Below are 18,514 nucleotides of genomic sequence, written 5' to 3' on the forward strand. Positions count from 1 at the left end.
GAGTCATTTGCGAACAATTTAAGACTACTGCTCAGATTGTCTCCAAAAATTTTTTATGTAGATAAGGAACAACAGAGGCCCTTTAACACTACCTTGGGGAACGTCAGAAATCACTCCTGTTTTTCTCGATGACTTTCCATCAATTACTACGAACTGTGACCTCTCTGACAGGAAACCACGAATCCAGTCATACAACCGAGAAAATATTCCATACCCATGCAATTTGATAACAAACCGCTAGTTTGTTACGATATCAAAAGCCTTCTGGAAATCTAGAAATAGAGCATCAACTCGAAATCCATTGTCGATAGCACCCAGTACTTGGTGTGAGTAAAGAGCTAGCTGTGTTTCCCAAGAACTTTTTCTAAAACACTGTTGACTATGTGTCAACAGACCGTTCTCTTCAAGGTAATTCATAATATTCGAAAGTAATATATGTTCCAAAATCCTGCTGCATATCGACGTTAACGATATAGGCCTGCAATTTAGTGGATTACTCCTACTGCGTTTCTTGTGCATTAGTGTGACCTGTGCAACTTTCCAGTTTTTTGGTATACTCGTAGATCTCTCATCGAGCATGTGGTTGTATACAATTAAGTGTGAAGCTATTGCACGAGCATACTATGCTGGCGGCTGAAACAGCCAATCCAGATGCTCTATGTGACGAGGCAGGTGTGACGTAAGCAGAACACGTCACGACTGCAACACTGGTAAACATAGCGACTCTTTATGAAGTATAGATAAAGCAACAATATAAACCTAAAAAAAATTAATACCAGTTGTTAATAGTTCTCATTACAGAATCAATTAAAGAATTAAGTTATTAAAAATGATAATTTTAGAGAATTAATGAAATTAATGGACTGCATTGTAACTGTCCGCAGCTTGTGGTCGTGCGGTAGCGTTCTCGCTTCCCGCGCCCGGGTTCCCGGGTTCGATTCCCGGCGGGGTCGGGGATTTTCTCTCCCTCGTGATGACTGGGTGTTGTGTGATGTCCTTAGGTTAGTTAGGTTTAAGTAGTTCTAAGTTCTAGGGGACTGATGACCATAGATGTTAAGTCCCATAGTGCTCAGAGCCATTTGAACCATTTGCATTGTAACTTTAGAATTGTTTATTACATATTAATTATTTGAAAAGAATTCACTAATTCAAGAAGGTAGCAGTTAATTAAAATTTTTGAATTTTGGCCACTTAGGCATACCCAGTAGAGTTAGTTAGAAGAAACAATCCAGTCTCTGGGACATGTAATTCATTATGTTGGTTCTAAAATACGTCTTTGTTTCATGTATCCATACTTGATATGTCTTGATGATGCAAACATGGGGAATTCGAGCATACTTACTCAGATTAAGTGCACTGATAACCAAGCCTGATGACCAGTCAGGAACCAGAGACGCTATTGGCATACGTGCAAACTATGACTGCAACCATCCAGCAATGCAAACATATCACCTAAGACGAATAATTTCAGCTGGTGAATAATAGTGCTTCTTCCCAAATAAGAGTGTCAGTGCAGTGATTTACGGATGCTTTTAGAATTGTAGCATCCACTTGTACTCTGCCTTCAGGAAACAAAATTGCGACCTCACGACCGCTTTGAACTTTCACATTTCTTCCCAGTCCATTTTGACATTCCCCCTGAGGTCGGCATTCCATCTTGTGGGGGAGTCATGCTGCTCATACAGGATGATGTTCATAGTCAACCCACATCCCTGACTACCCGTCCTCAAGCTGTTAGCTGTTGCAGTTCACCTTTTCCTTCCTCACCTAACGTTTTCCCTTTGTACCATTTACATCTGTCCATCATTCCATGTTACCAGGGCAGACTTCTTCCAGTTTATTGGGCAGCTACCTCACCCATTTCTGCAGCTTGGTGACATCAATGCCCACCATCCCCTTTGGGGTTCTCCTAGAACCTGTCAGACAGATGTTCTCTCGGCTGACCTTCTTAATCAACTGAACCTCTTCTGCCTTAACACAGGAGCACCCACATTCCTTTCAGAGTCCTCACATACCTATTCCCATTTGGATCTATCACTCTGCACTGCCCAACTTGCCCATCGTCTCGAGTGGTCTGTTCTTTCGTACACATACTCTAGCGAGCATTTCCCATGTCTACCCGTTTGCTAACTCCTACCCCACCTGTGTGCACACCCAAATGGTAGCTTACTAAGGCTGACTGGTTGGCTTACTCCTCTCTGGCGACCTTCGACAAATACGATTTCCTCAGTTGTGATGACCTGGTGGACTATCTTAATAATGTTATCCTTACCACTGCAGAACGTTTCATTCCCCACACTTCCTCTTTATCACGCCATTCCCTGGTCCCTTGGTGGACTGAGGTATGCCACGGCGCAATTCGTGCGTGGAGGCAAGCTCTTCGCATTTTTAAACATCATCTAACGATGGCAAACTGCATTCAGTATAAACAGTGGAAGAGGCTCGGGCGATAACCTTATCGTCTTAGAAATGCCACGTTTACTATGAGGGAGTTAGATTATGCTCTCACTTCACCTCCATCCTCCGCCCCCAAGGCCAGACAATGTTCACATTCAGATGTTGTAGCACCTTTCTCTTGCAGGCAAGCATTTTCTGCTTAATACGTACAACTGCATCTGGTCAGAGGGCACGTTTCCCAGATACTGGCGTGAAACCACTGCCATACCCATACCTAAGCCTGGTAAGGACAAATATCTTCCTTCTAGCTACCTCCCCATGTCTCTCACCAGCTGTGTTTGCAAGGTGATGAAACATATGATTCATGCCTGGCTGGATTTTGAGCACGCCTTTCTGCAGTTGACCATCTTGTCACTTTGTCCACTCATGTCATGAATGGCTTTCTGTGGAAATCTCAGACTGTGGCCTTGTTTTTCGGTTTGGAGAAAGCCTACAACACTTGCTGGAGGACTGGTATCCTCCATACTCTCTACACGTGGGGTTTATGTGGCTGCATGCCCCATTTCCTTGAGGAATTTTTAAAAGACTGAGTTTTCATGGTCTGTGTGGTTTCTGCCTTGTCAGACACCTTCTTCCAACAAAATGGTGTGCCTCAGGGTTCCATACTGAGCGTCGTCCTCTTAGCTGGCGCCATTAATCCTTCCAAAGGATGTCTCCCACTGGGCATCTCCAACTCCCTTCTTGTTGACGATTTTGCCCTCTATTGCTGTTCTCCACGGACTTGTCTCATTGAGCAGCATCTTCAGCGATGTCTCGATCGTCTTCACTCATGGAGCATCGACAATGGCTTTCGTTTTTCCACTGAAAAAACCCACTGTATGAATTTCTGGCGGCAAAATTGGTTTCTTCCACCATCTTTACATCTTGGGCCTGTTGCTCTTCCATTCGTTGAAACTACGAAATTCCCGGGGCTCATGCTCGATAGGAAACTCTCTTGGTCCTCTCATGGTCATACCTGGCAGCACACTGTACACGGTCTCTCAGTGTCCTTGGTGTCCTCAATGGTACTTCCTACAGTGCAGATCAAACCATCCTCCTCCATTTTCTACCGGTCCCTTGTTCATTCAAAACTAGATTATGGGTGCTTTGTTTATGCATCTGCACATCCGTCTCTCTTATTCCATCTCAATACTATCCACCATCGTGGAATCCATTTGGCCACTGGTGCCTTTTACACTAGCCCAGTTGACAGTGTGTATGAAGAAGCTACTGAACTACTGCTGTCCAAATCCTATGACTTTGTCCTCAGCATGCCATATGTCTGCCAAACGTGGCTACCCACCCTCTGCCTCCTTCTTTGATGACTCCTTTGATCATCAGTATGGGGCACATCCCCCTTCTCAGCTACCCTCTGGAGTTCGCATTCAGATATTGTTCTGGCAGCTTAACTTGAAGCTGCCTGCAACTATCCCAGTGGATGTTAACCCTTCACCACCTTGGGTTCACGTGGCGGCCCTTGTTTACCTTGGCCTTCATTCCTTCCAAAGGATACTACTCCAGCCTCACTCTATCGCCTTCAGTTTCGCTACCTTCGGATGGGAGACACACTGATGTACACTGATGGCTTTCAGACTGTTCATGGTGTTGGGTGTGCCTTCGTCATTGGCGCCGACGATTTTCGGTTCAAAATGGCTCTGAGCACTATGGGACTCAACATCCGAGGTCATCAGCCACCTAGGACTTAGAACTACTTAAATCTAACTAACCTAAGGACATCACACACATCCATGCCAGAGGCAGGATTCGAACCTGTGACCGTAGTGGTCGTGCGGTTCCAGACTGAAGCGCCTAGAACCGCTCGGCCACACCGGCCGGCGACGATTTTCGGTATCGGCTTCTGGCACACTGCTCACTATTTACAGCAGAGCTGTATCAGGCCACAGAGTACATCCAGTGACACAGGCTTTTCAATTGTCATCTGCTCAGACTCTCTCAGCAGCCTTCAAAGCCCCTGCGCGTTGTACACTGCCCATCCCTTAGTGCAATGGGTTCAGGAAAACTGTCACCCTCCACGCGCACAGTAGGTGGGCCGCTGGGTAACGCCTGCACCACCATCACACACTGTACAGCACGACGTCGTGAGTTTTCTGCCGCCCCTCTTAACCGCCTAATTTACTTTCTGTTAGTCTCGACAGCACGCTTACAAAAACTTGTGCAAAATCAAAAGTAGTGCCAACAACTACAAGGAAACCAACCTTACATCTAGACCATGTGCACAATGCCGAAATTTCATACTGCCTTGAAGATTAGGGCCTACGTTTCCTTCCTTGTCAGTTCTCTTGAAGGTTTAATGTCAATTGGAAATACCGTGTGAAACAGTAATACTTTTCGTTGACTTTTTATGGTTCAAATGCCTCTGAGTACTATGGGACTTAACATCTGAGGTCATCAGTCCCCTAGAACTTACAACTACTTAAACCTAACTAACCTAAGGACATCACACACATCCATGCCTGAGGCAGGATTCGAACCTGCGACCGTAGCGGTCGCTCGGTTCCAGACTTAAGCGCCTAGAACCGCTCGGCCACAAGGCCGGCTGACTTTTTATATCATATATACCTGATGACATGGCAGAAACTGTCATAACAATTAGTAAAAATATTATTTAATTCTGCCCAAGCTGATTTTATTTACAATTGGTACTGGTTTCGACTGCAGTTTCCACAATTCAGGCGTACCTAACATAATGATACTTCCCACACAGACATTCTAATCTGAATATGGATATTTAATTGAAATCGCTCACCACATACAAGTAAAAGTGACATGGGTTCTTTTAGGATCGATTTTGTTACCACCAGTCCTTATTTTCTACACTCGATGACAGAACCGGTCATATCTTTGGCAGAATAAGCCATGACAAAACTATTCCACCTGGGGTGCAAGATCTGTGAGTCTACATCTATGCCTACATCTACACAATTACTGCACAATTCACAATTAAGTGCCTGGTAGAGGGTTCACTGAACCACCTTCAAGCTATTTCTCTACTGTTTCTGTTGACCCATTGTGGATGGGGGACAGCGGCTGGTCAAATATTTACCAAGGAAAATCGCCAAACACCTGTACATTTTGAGAAGTTATTTTATTTCTACAACTAGTTTCGACACCTATCTTCAGGCTCCATATGCACTTCATATTGTCAAGTCTTCGAAGGAAACACTCAATTAATGAATTCAGAGTATCCAGATACTCATAGTATGCTAGTATACATACATCTGATTGTCGATACATGAAGTGCATATGGGGCCTGAAGATGGCATTATTGAGATGCCGAAACTGCTTGTCTAAATAAAAAACTTTTCAAGACATATGGCTGTTGGCGATTTTTCCTTGTTAAAAATTTCTCTGTTTCACTCTCGCAAAGCACGCAGGAAAAGTGAACACTTCAATCTTTCTCTGCGAGCTCTGATTTCTTTTATTTTATCATGATGGCCATTCCTCCCATTTAGGTGGGTGCTAAAAAAATATGTTTACACACCGAGGAGAAAGCTGGTGATTGAAATCTCTTCAGGACGTCTTGTCGCAACAAAAAACGCCTGTGTTTTAATGATTGGTGCCCCAATCCATGTATCATATCTGTTGTTGTTTGGCAACAATACGGAATGAGCTGCTCGCCTCCGAACTATTTCCTCCATCGATCCTATCAGATGCAGATCCCCCAACGTACAGCAATACTCCCGATGAGGACGTATAAGTGCAGTGTAGGCAGTCTCTTAAGTAGGACTGTTATATTTTCTTAGTGTTACGCCAATAATCGTAGACTTTGCTTTGCTTAACCAGCACCATTATCTATCACATTGTTCCAACTTACGTTATTCATATCTTTAATCCCTAGGTATTTAGTTGAGTTTACAGCCTTTAGAGTTCTGTGATTTGTCATGTAGCTGGAATAAATGGGAATTCTTTTAGTATTCATGTAGATGATTCAACATTTTTCATGATTTAGAGTCAATTTCACCATACGAATATATTGTCTAAAATCATTTTGTGATTCCATTTGATCATCTGATGACATTACATGAGAGTAAATTACAGCATCAGCTGCAAACAATCTAAGAGTGCTACTCAGAATGTCTCCTAAATCATTTATGTAGATCAGGAACAGCAGAAGGCTTGTAACACTTCCATGAGAAACACCAGATAGTATTTCTGTTTTACTCAATGACTTCCCATCAGTTACCATGAACTGCGACCTCTGGAAGCTTTCTGGAAAAAAAATGGAACAATTTGATATCCCCTGGTAATAGCACTCATTACTTCGTCAGAATAAAGAACTATTCGTGCTGCACAAGAATGGTATTTTCTGAATTCATGTTGGGTGTTTGTCAGTAAATTGTTTTCTTCGAGGTAACTCACAATTTTTGAACACAGTATGTGTTCTAAAATTCTACTACAAATTGCTGGAGTCTATTTCAGCAGATTAGTCCTGTTTCATTTCTTGGATATTGGTGTGAGTTGTGCAACTTTCTAGTCAGTCAACGAGTGATTGGTTGTATATGATTGCTAAATGTGCAGCTATTGTATCAGTATATGCTGACAGGAACGTGACTGGTATACAATCAGGACTGGAGGCCTTGGCTTGATTAATTGATTTAAGCTGAGATGCTGTACTTGTAAGTTACTCATGTTGGTGAAATACACTCGCACTTCAAGAAGAGTGTAATAATTCCAATTTCAAAGAAAGCAGCGCTAACAGGTGTCAATATCACTGAACTGTCAGTTTTATAAGTCATGGTCACAAAATACTGACACAAATCACTTTCAGAAGAATGGAAAAACTCGTAGAAGTCTACCTCAGGGAAGATGAGTTTGGATTTCTAACATACATAGCAACACATGTGGTAATACTGATCCTGTGACTTCTCTTAGAAGATAAATTAAGGAAAGGCAATTATATGTGTATAGCATTTGTAGACTCAGAGAAAACTTTTGGTAATATTCACTGGAATACTTTATTTTAATTTGTGAAGGTAGCAGGGAGTAAAATACAGGACGCAAAAGATTATATACAACTTGTACTGAAACCAAATGGCAGTTGCAAGAGTCGAAGGGTGTGAAGGGGAGGCACTGGTTGGCAAGGAAGTGAGACTGGGTTGTAGCCTACCTGCAATGTTGTTCTGTCTGTACATTGAGCAAGCAGTAGAGGAAACCAAATAAGAATTTGGAGAAGGAATTAAAGTTCAGGGAGAAGAAATACAAAACTTTGAGGTTTGCCAACAACATCATAATTCTGTCAGAGACAGAAAAGGACTTTTACAAGCAGTTGCATGGAGTGGATAGTATCTTGAAAAGAGGTTGTAAGATGTACATCAACAACAGTAAAATAATACTAAAGGAATGTAGGCAATTGGATCAGGCTATGCTGAGGGAATTAGATTACGGAATGATATACTGAAACCAGTATATGAGTTTTGCTATTTAAGCAGTACAGTAATGGCTGAAGTAGAGGATATAAAATGTGGACTGACAATGGCAAGAAAAACATTTCTGAAGAAGAGATATTCGTTAATATTGAATATACATTCAAATGTTAGGAAGTCTTTTCTGAAGGTATTTGTCTGGAGTATAGCATTGTATGGAAGTGAAACAGACAGTACACAGTTCTGACAGGAAGGGAATAGAGGCTTTTGAAATGTGGTGTTACAGAAGAATGGATGTAAGTAGCAGCAGTTGCTCAAAGATGAAGGGCCTTACACATGATAGAGTAGAATATCGAGCTGCATCAAACCAGTCTTCGGACTGGAGACCTCAACACAACACAACACAACGTGTTCCTTAGATGCCATATCTGAGATAAGTAGTTGTAAATGGTCCTCTAGACATTTACAATGCTTCGAATGTTAGTCAAGAAATACAGTTGTCAGTGATTATTAGCTTTATGGAATGATACATTTGTGCTTCTTAATGTATTATTTATAATTATCACATTTCTCCTGTTACAAATTTATAAATTTCCAGTTGTGCAATGAAAATCCAAATTTGTGATCTCAAGCTGTTGTACAGTACTGCTTATCTGTGTATGCCTCTTTTGTGTCTATCAGGGAGATAGCATTCACATCCCAAAAATTCATTTCAAGTGTCCACCTCTCTTCTGTTTACTTCTGCCATTAGCCAACTCTGTAAAAAAGAACTATTACTGTGTTTGGTCTGGAGGCTTGCGTGCCACAGCTATACAGATGGCCGTACCGTAGGTGCAACCACAATGGAGGGGTATCTGTTGAGAGGCCAGACAAACCTTGGTTCCTGAAGAGGGGCAGCAGCCTTTTCAGTAATTGCAGGAGCAACAGTCTGCATGATTAACTGATCTGGCCTTGTAACACTAACCAAAACGGCCTTGCTGTGCTGGTACTGCAAACGGCTGAAAGCAAGAGGAAACTACAGCCATAATTTTTCCCGAAGGCATGCAGCTTTATTGTATGGTTAAATGATGATGGCGTCCTCTTGGGTAAAATATTCTGGAGGTAAAATAGTCCCCCATTCGGATCTCCGGGCAGGGACTACTCAGGAGGACATTGTTATCAGGAGAAAGACAACTGGCATTCTACGTATCAGAGTGTGGAATGTCAGATCCCTTAATCAGGCAGATAGGTTAGAAAATTTAAAAAGGGAAATGGATAGGTTAAAGTTAGATATAGTGGGAATTAGTGAAGTTCAGTGGCAGGAGGAACAAGGCTTCTAGTCAGGTGAATGCTTCTGGTCAGGTGAATACAGGGTTATAAATACAAAATCAAATAGGGGTAATGCAGGAGTAGGTTTAATAATGAATAAAAAATAGGAATGCAGGTAAGCTATTACAAACAGCATAGTGAACACATTATTGTGGCCAAGGTAGATACGAATCCCATGCCTACCACAGTAGTACAAGTTTATATGCCAACTAGCTCTGCAGATGACGAAGAGCTTGATGAAATTTATTTTTTATTTATTTATTGTTCCGTGGGACCAAATTAAGGAGAAGTCTCCATGGTCATGGAACGAGTCAATACATGAAATTATAACACAATATTAGAAACAGATAAAATGAAATATAAAAAAACATATTCAGGTGACAAGTCGTAAGTTTAAATAAAGAAAATCAACAATGTAACACTGGAATTTGCTTAATTTTTTAGCTCTTCCAGGAGCTCCTCGACAGAATAGAAGGCGTGAGCCATGAGGAAACTCTTCAGTTTGGACTTAAAAGAGTTTGGGCTACTGCTAAGATTTTTGAGTGCTTGTGGTAGCTTATTGAAAATGGATGCAGCAGAATAGTGCACTCCTTTCTGCACAAGAGTCAAGGAAGTGCATTCCGCATGCAGATTGGATTTCTGCCTAGTATTAACTGAGTGAAAGCTGCTAACTCTTGGGAATAGGCTAATATTGCTAACAACAAACGACATTAAAGAAAATATATACTGTGAGGGCAATGTCAGAATTCTCAGAATATTGAATAGGGGTCAACAAGAGGTTCTCGAACTTACACCACATATAACTTGAACAGCCCATTTTTGAGCCAAAAATACCCTTTTTGAATCAGAAGAATTACCCCAAAAAATAATACCATGCGACATAAGCATACGAAAATATGCGAAGTAGACTACTTTTCGTGTTGAAGTGTCACTTATTTCAGATACTGTTCTAATGGTAAATAAAGCAGCATTTAGTTTCTGAACAAGATCCTGGACATGGGCTTTCCACAACAGCTTACTATCTATCCGAACGCCTAGGAACTTGAACTGTTCCATCTCGCTTATAATATGCCCATTCTGTCTGATCAAAATATCGGTTCTTGTTGAATTGTGAGTTAGAAACTGTAAAAACTGAGTCTTACTGTGATTTAGCATCAAATTATTTTCCACAATCCACGAACTTATATCATGAACTACATTATTTGATATTGTTTCAATATTACACACAAGATCCTTCACTACCAAGCTGGTGTCATCAGCAAACAGAAATATTTTCGAATCACCTGTAATACTAGAAGGCACATCATTTATATAAATAAGAAACAGCAGTGGCCCCAGCACCAACCCTTGGGGAACGCCCCACTTAACAGTGCCCCATTGGGACTGAACATCACTACCACTCTCAGTATTGCGGAGAATTGCCTTCTGCTTTCTGTTCTTAAAGTAAGAGGTGAACCAATTGTAAGCTACTCCCCTTACTCCATAATGGTCCAACTTCTGCAGTAATGTTTTGTGGTCAAAACAGTCAAAAGCCTTCGTTAAATCAACAAAAACACCTAGCGATCACAACCTTTTATTTAATCCATCAAAAACCTCACAGAGAAAAGAGAATATAGCATTTTCAGTTGTTAAACCATTTCTAAAACCAAACTGAACATTTGACAGCAAATTATGTGAATTTAAATGCTCCAGTAACCTTGTATATACAACCTTCTCGATAACTTCAGCAAACACCGATGGCATAGAAATAGGTCTAAAATTATCAACATTATCAATGTTTCCCTTTTTATAAAGTGGCTTCACTACCGAGTACTTTAATCGGTCAGGAAACCAACCACTCCTAAAGGAAAAGTTACAGATGTGGCTAAGTACTGGGCTAACATACATAGAACAATACTTCAGTATTCTGCTAGATACCCCGTCATATCCATGAGAATTCTTGGTCTTTAGTGATTTAATTATTAACTCAATCTCCCTCTTGTCAGTATCATGGAGGAGTATTTCAGGTAAAAGTCTCGGAACACTTTTTTCTAAGAGGGCTATATGATTCCCTGTTGGGACTAGGTTTCCATTTAGTTCACCTGCTATATTCAGAAAGTGATTAATAAATACTGTACATATATGCGACTTATCAGTAACATGGACATTCCCACTACGCGACTGATTCTATATCCTCGACCTGTCTCTGCAGACCAGCCACTTCCTTTACGACTGACCATATGGTTTTAATTTTATCCTGAGACTTAGCTATTCTATCTGCATACCAAATACTTTTTGTCTTCCTAATAACATTTTTAAGCACCTTACAATACTGTTTGTAATGGGCTGCTGCATTTAGATTTTGACTGTTTCTAACGTTTTGATATAATTGCCACTTTGTTCTACAAGATATTCTTATCCCTCTAGTCAGCCACACAGGCTGCCTGTTTTGAACGTTCTAATGGAAAGCAACTTTCAAAGAGCACGAGAAAATTCTTGAGAATGTAACACCATAGCTCTAATACTCTACTGATTTATTTTGCTTTTGTTTTATTTAAAATTACATCGTTGAGTATCTGTAAATGTGTTTGATTGAATAGATAACACAAAATTATATACTTCTTTCATTGTACAAACTTTGATGTCATGGTTTGGTTCTATGCAAAGTAGTGTATCTGTCATTTAAATTCTTTGTCCCATTTGGAGGAAACAAAACTTACTGTATATAATTCTAAGTTCTGTGTGGATAATTTTTTGTAGAAATGTCAATATGTGCAAATTTTCTGTTTTGTGTAAAATGTTTGTTTGCTGTTATGTAAACTGCTGATCCTCACTTAGGGCTCTTAGTATTCTGTGTATAAGAGGTGTAGTGGTTCCCCTTTGGAACGGTACTGTGTAGCGCGCGCAAAATGTGGTTGGCTAGGTAGAAAAGGTGGAACAAGAGTCAGTCGGGGACAAGCTACGAGTCGGGGACAAACTACCATACTGTGCACTGCCATGTAAAAGATGCATATTGTGCTGCTTCCGAGAGAGGCTTTTTCTGCTACTTTCCAATGCCTTGGATGGATGGATAAATAGCTGGAACTATTCTGGAATTTGTATCTATCATCGCCACCAAGAAATGACAGAGTCCAGCAATTCTACATGCAATTCCACCTACCAACATGCAGTTGCCACCACATTGCGCAATCATTGCATCGGAATACTACAATGATGTACAGTGAAGGATCAGCTTAATGGATGCGTTAGTGTGCTCAAAAATAAGGTAATTTATATCTGAATTTAAGTACCTACCTTGATTTTTTCCTCATCATAACACCTCTCAGGTTCCTCTCCGTTTGAACTAAAGTGATTACCGAGTGTCCGTACTGAAAGACCAGTTGAACAGTGCAGATAGGCAAAATTTTGTTCGTACTGTTCAAATATTTATGTAATTCTGATTTTCACTTCCGATAAGCCACCTCCGTTAGGTACAACACGGTCAACATAACAAAATTCCTCTCAGGGGGTAACACTGCTCTGTTGCTTTATACCATTATTACTCCAAAAAAATAATTCTGATTTGCAAATTGCCTCCAGTTTTGAGGTTGTGGTATAGCAGTGGCAGACAGGAGTGTTATAAGAAAAGCATTATATTTAACATCTACTGTATCAGCACTATAAACATCTTGCCACTCTTGTTCCTTGATAAGGTTTACAAAGGTCTCTACAGCAACTGGATCAGCTTTCCTAAACAGCTGATGACTATATTTAACATGTGTTGCGGCACAAAAATCTTTTAGAGTTAAAATTTGTGCATCATGATCTGAAAGGCCATTCACCTTCTTGCTAACAGAATGCCCTTCTAGTAATGAGGAATGAACAAAAATGTTGTCTATGGTTGTTCTGCTGTTCCCTTGCACTCTCACTGGAAAGAATACGGTTTGCATAAGATTATATGAATTAAGCAGGTCTACCAGCATCCTCTTCCTTGCACAATCACTTATACAATTAATATTGAAGTCGCCACATATAACTAACTTTTTGTATTTCCTATAAAGTGAACCAAGAGACTCCTCTAGCTTTAGCAAAAATGTTGTGAAATCGGAGTCTGGGGATCTATAAATAACAACAGTTAGAAGTTTAGCTCCATTTAATTTAACCACACCTGCACAACATTCAAACACCTTTTCAGTGCAATACTTTGAAACATCAATTGACTCAAATGGGATGCCGTTTTTCACATACATGGCTACTCCCCCACACCGCAAAGAGCTCCTCAAAAAGCTGCCAGCCAACCTGTATCCTGGTAAAGGAAGCCTCTGAATTATCTCCTTATTTAAGAAGTGTTCAGATATACCAATAATTTCAGAGTCAACATCTATAAGCAGTTCACTAACTTTATCTCTAATACCTTGTATATTTTGATGAAATATACTAATTCCCTCATTACTCGGATACCTAAGCTTTGTCAAAAGTGGTTCCTTTGTTAGAGAGACTTCCCTTAAGTAGGAATACCTATCAGCTGACTTCAATCTAAAAAAGGTGCAGCTCTAACACCCACTACCGCAGGAATTTTCCCATGAGTGATCCCACCAACCTCACCTATGCTGTCACCTATAAGCTTTGCCAACCTCCCCTTCCCATACCTGTTGAGGTGCAGGCCATGTCTAGTGAAACCCGTCCTGCTGATAGACTCCACCGACACCACTGAAATGTGACCCATGCTTTCTGTCATCAGCGTACCCCCAAGTCTCATGTTATTACGCCTGACGGCTGTATTAAGATGATGCCCATCGTGATGCTGAAACAGTTCCACGAAATGCACATTCGTGTTGCCAGTCTGAGTGGCTATCTTTTCCAGGTCACCATCTATCTCATACTCCCCATCCCTACCAATACTATTACCAGCCCCACCCACAATCACTACCTGATCCTCTTTAGTAAAATTCCTACATAACCCCCCTATGTTAGCAGTCACCTGAGCCAATCCTGCATTAGGCTTCACAATGCTGGTGACCTGGTACTCACTCCCCAGCACTTCCTGCAACTGCTGGCCTACACCTCTGCCACGAGAACTACCTAACAGCAGAACCTTCTTCCTCCTCTTCGACTTTGCAACTGTTCTATCCACCGTAACTACTGAGGTCTGCTGCATACTTCCTACATCTACAGCTACTAGAGATTCCCCTCCACTAGACTCTGACAGTTGGTCATATCTATTGTAAACACCAATAGTAAAACTATCTGAAAATCTTCTTCTCCTAACAGATCTCTTGCCAACAGCCAGCTCCCATTCCCTAACCCCCTTCTCCCTCCTCATCCTATTTAGCTCCTCCTGTGCGTTTTTCAACTGCACCTGAAGGGCACAGATCTTACGCTCCTGCTCCTCTATCAACTTACTCTTGCTACATAACCTGCAGTTCCAGGAGAGGATCTCACCAGAATGCCCACTGGCTTCCCCACTGCATTCCCCCCAGTGAAAATACTTCGAACTGAAAATATTTCGAATGTATGATGAGATAAAAGAAATTATTCAGATAGTGAAGGGAGACGAAAATTTAATAGTCATGGATGACTGGAACTCAACAGTAGGAAAAGGAAGAGAAGGAAATGTAGTAGGTGAATATGGAATGGGGGAAAGAAATGAAAGAGGAAGCCGCCTGGTAGAATTTTGCACACAGCATAACTTAATCATAGCTAACACTTGGTTCAAGTATCATGAAAGAAGGTTGTATACATGGAAGAACCCTGGAGATACTAAAAGGTATCAGATAGATTATATAATGGTAAGACAGAGATTCAGGAACCAGGTTTTAAATTATAAGACATTTCCAGGGGCAGATGTGGACTCTGACCACAATCTATTGATTGTGAACTGTAGATGAAAACTGAAAAAACTGCAAAAAGGTGGGAATTTGAGGAGATGGGACCTGGATAAACTGAAAGAACCAGAGGTTGTAGAGAGCTTCAGGGAGAGCATTAGGGAATGATTGACAAGAATGGGGGAAAGAAATACAGTAGAAGAAGAATAGGTAGCTTTGAGAGATGAAATAGTGAAGGTAGCAGAGGATCAAGTAGGTAAAAAGATGAGGGCTAATAGAAATCCTTGGGTAACAGAAGAGATATTGAATTTAATTGATGAAAGGATAAAATATAAAAATGCAGTAAATGAAGCAGGCAAAAAGGAATACAAATGTCTCAAAAATGAGATCGACAGGAAGTGCAAAATGGCTAAGCAGGGGTAGCTAGAGGACAAATGTAAGGATGTAGAGGCACATATCACTAGTGATAAGATAGATACTGCCTACAGGAAAATTAAAGAGACCTTTGGAGAAAAGAGAACCACTTGCATGAATATCAAGAGCTCAGATAGAAACCCAGTTCTAAGCAAAGAAGGGAAAGCAGAAAGGTGGAAGGAGTATATAGAGGGTCTAAACAAGGGTGATGTTCTTGAGGACAATATTATTGACATGGAAGAGAACGTAGATGAAGATGAAATAGGAGATATGATACTGTGTGAAGAGTTTGACAGAGCACTGAAAGACCTAAGTAAAAACAAGGCCCCGGGAGCAGACAACATTCCATTAGAACTACTGTCAGCCTTGGGAGAGCCAGACCTAACAAAACTCTACCATCTAGTGAGCAAGATGTATGAGACAGGCGAAATACCGTCAGACTTCAAGAAGAATATAATAATTTCAATCCCAAAGAAAGCAGTTATTGACAGATGTGAAAATTACCGAACTATCAGTTTAATAAGCTACGGCTGCAAAATATTAACATGAATTCTTTACAGATGAATGGAAAAACTGGTAGAAGCTGACCTCGGGGAAGATCAGTTTCGATTCCATAGAAATGTTGGAAAACGTGAGGCAATACTGACCTTACAACTTATCTTAGAAAATAGATTAAGGAAAGGCAAACCCATGTTTCTAGCATTTGTAGACTTAGAGAAAGCTATTGACAATGTTGACTGGGATACTCTCTTTCAAATTCTGAAGGTGGCAGGGGTAAAACACAGGGAGGGAAAGGCTATTTACAATTTGTACAGAAACCAGATGGCAGTTATAAGAGTCAAGGGGCGTGAAAGAGAAGCAGTGGTTGAGAAGGGAGTAAGACAGGGTTGTAGCCTATCCCCGATGTTATTCAATCTGTACATTGAGCAAGCAGTAAAGGAAACAAAAGAAAAATTTGGAGTTGGAATTAAAATCCATGGAGAAGAAATAAAAACTTTGAGGTTCACCAATGACATTGTAATTCTGTCAGAGACAGCAACGGACCTGGAAGAGCAGCTGAATGGATGGACTGTGTCTTGAAAGGAGGATATAAGATGAACATCAACAAAAGCAAAACAAGAATAATGGAATGTAGTCGAATTAAATCGGGTGATGCTGTGGGAATTAGATTAGGAAATGAGATGCATAAAGTAGTAAATGAGTTATGCTATTTGGGGAGCAAAGTAACTGATGATGGTCGAAGTAGAGAGGATATCAAATGTAGACTGGCAATGGCAAGGAAAGCGTTTCTGAAGAAGAGAAATTTGTTAATATCGAGTATAGATTTAAGTGTCAGGATGTCTTTTCTGAAAGTATTCGTATGGAGTGTAGCCATGTATGGAAGTGAAAAGTGGACGATAAATAGTTTAGACAAAAAGAGAATAGAAGCTTTTGAAATGTGGTGCTACAGAATAATGCTGAAGATTAGATGAGTAGATCACATCACTAATGAGGTACTGAATAGAATTGGGGAGAAGAGGAGTCTGTGGCACAACTTGACTAGAAGAAGGGATTGGTTGGTAGGGCATATTCTGAGGCATCAAGGGATCACCAATTTAGTACTGGAGGCAGTGTGGAGGGTAAAAATCGTAGAGGGAGACCAAGTGAGGAATACACTAAACAGATTCAGAAGGATGTAGGTTGCAGTAGGTACTTTGAGATGAAGAAGCTTGCACAGGATAGAGTAGCATGGAGAGTTGCATCAAACCAGTCTCTGGACTGAACACAACAACAACAACAACAACAACAACAAATGTCCAAAGACCACTGATCTGTCTGTAAGGGTGAGTTATATTCATGATTTTTTATTGTAGAAAACACATTTTAAAATCAGAGGCATTGGTACATTTGAGTCTTCCTCCTCCCAATCTTGCACGTCATGGCAGACAAATTATAGTCGAATTATGGGTTTTTTTGTGCTGATTTTTTTGTATTGTCTTGTTTACTAATGCCACAGTGAGTGTCTAAGTGGGTCAGGTACTGGAATATTAGTTTGGTTTTTCATACCCTATTTTCTTTAATATTCCGAATTAATTGTGGTGGATGATATCTTCGGAACTGGCATTCTCAGCAGAGATTCTGAACAGCAATGGGTGTGAAATGATGGCTGGTAGCCATGGCGGAGAAACAGATCTGGCAATTACACTCTATCACCTATGGGATGCCATCTGGCCTCACTTAGGTGATGATGTTTTTGTTGTTGTTGTTGTTGTGGTCTTCAGTCCTGAGACTGGTTTGATGCAGCTCTCCATGCTACTCTATCCTGTGCAAGCTTCTTCATCTCCCAGTACCTACTGCAACCTACATCCTTCTGAATCTGCTTAGTGTATTCACCTCTTGGTCTCCCTCTACAATTTTTACCCTCCACGCTGCCCTCCAATGCTAAATTTGTGATTCCTTGATGCCTCAAAACATGTCCTACCAACCAATCCCTTCTTCTAGTCAAATTGTGCCACAAACTTCTCTTCTCCCCAATCCTATTCAATATGTTTTCGTTATAGGGTACAAAATTCCTTGTGTGTAAAAATGTTTACCTTAACACAGAAAGTTAATTAAGATCTGGACACTCCTTTCAGATGCATGCTGTAATTACTGTACAATATGGAATTGATAACATGAAGAACTTATGGGCCTACCTATGGATCCTGAACTTAAGAATTCCAAAGGATAATATGTCTGCTTGTGTCTGTGTATGTGCTGATGGATGTGTGTGTGTGTGCGCGCGAGTGTATACCTGTCCTTTTTCCCCCTAAGGTAAGTCTTTCCACTCCCGGGATTGGAATGACTCCTTACCCTCTCCCTTAAAACCCACATCCTTTCGTCTTTCCCTCTCCTTCCCTCTTTCCTGATGAAGCAACCGTTGGTTGCGAAAGCTTGAATTTTGTGTGTATGTATGTGTTTGTTTGTGTGTCTATTAACCTGCCAGCGCTTTTGTTTGGTAAGTCACATCATCTTTGTTTTTAGATATATTTTTCCCACGTGGAATGTTTCCCTCTATTATATTCATATATAGCAAGTCATTTAGACTTGAATTCATTGCACTTTAAAAATCACAGTTTAGTAAGCACATGTTAGTAAGGCACTGGTAATTTCATATTAATTGTGCTGCACGATTAGGAGTGTACTAAAACAAGCTGTTAACAGTGATTG

Source organism: Schistocerca nitens, chromosome 6 (genome assembly GCF_023898315.1).
Source record: "Schistocerca nitens isolate TAMUIC-IGC-003100 chromosome 6, iqSchNite1.1, whole genome shotgun sequence".
NCBI classification, from domain to species: Eukaryota; Metazoa; Arthropoda; class Insecta; order Orthoptera; family Acrididae; genus Schistocerca; species Schistocerca nitens.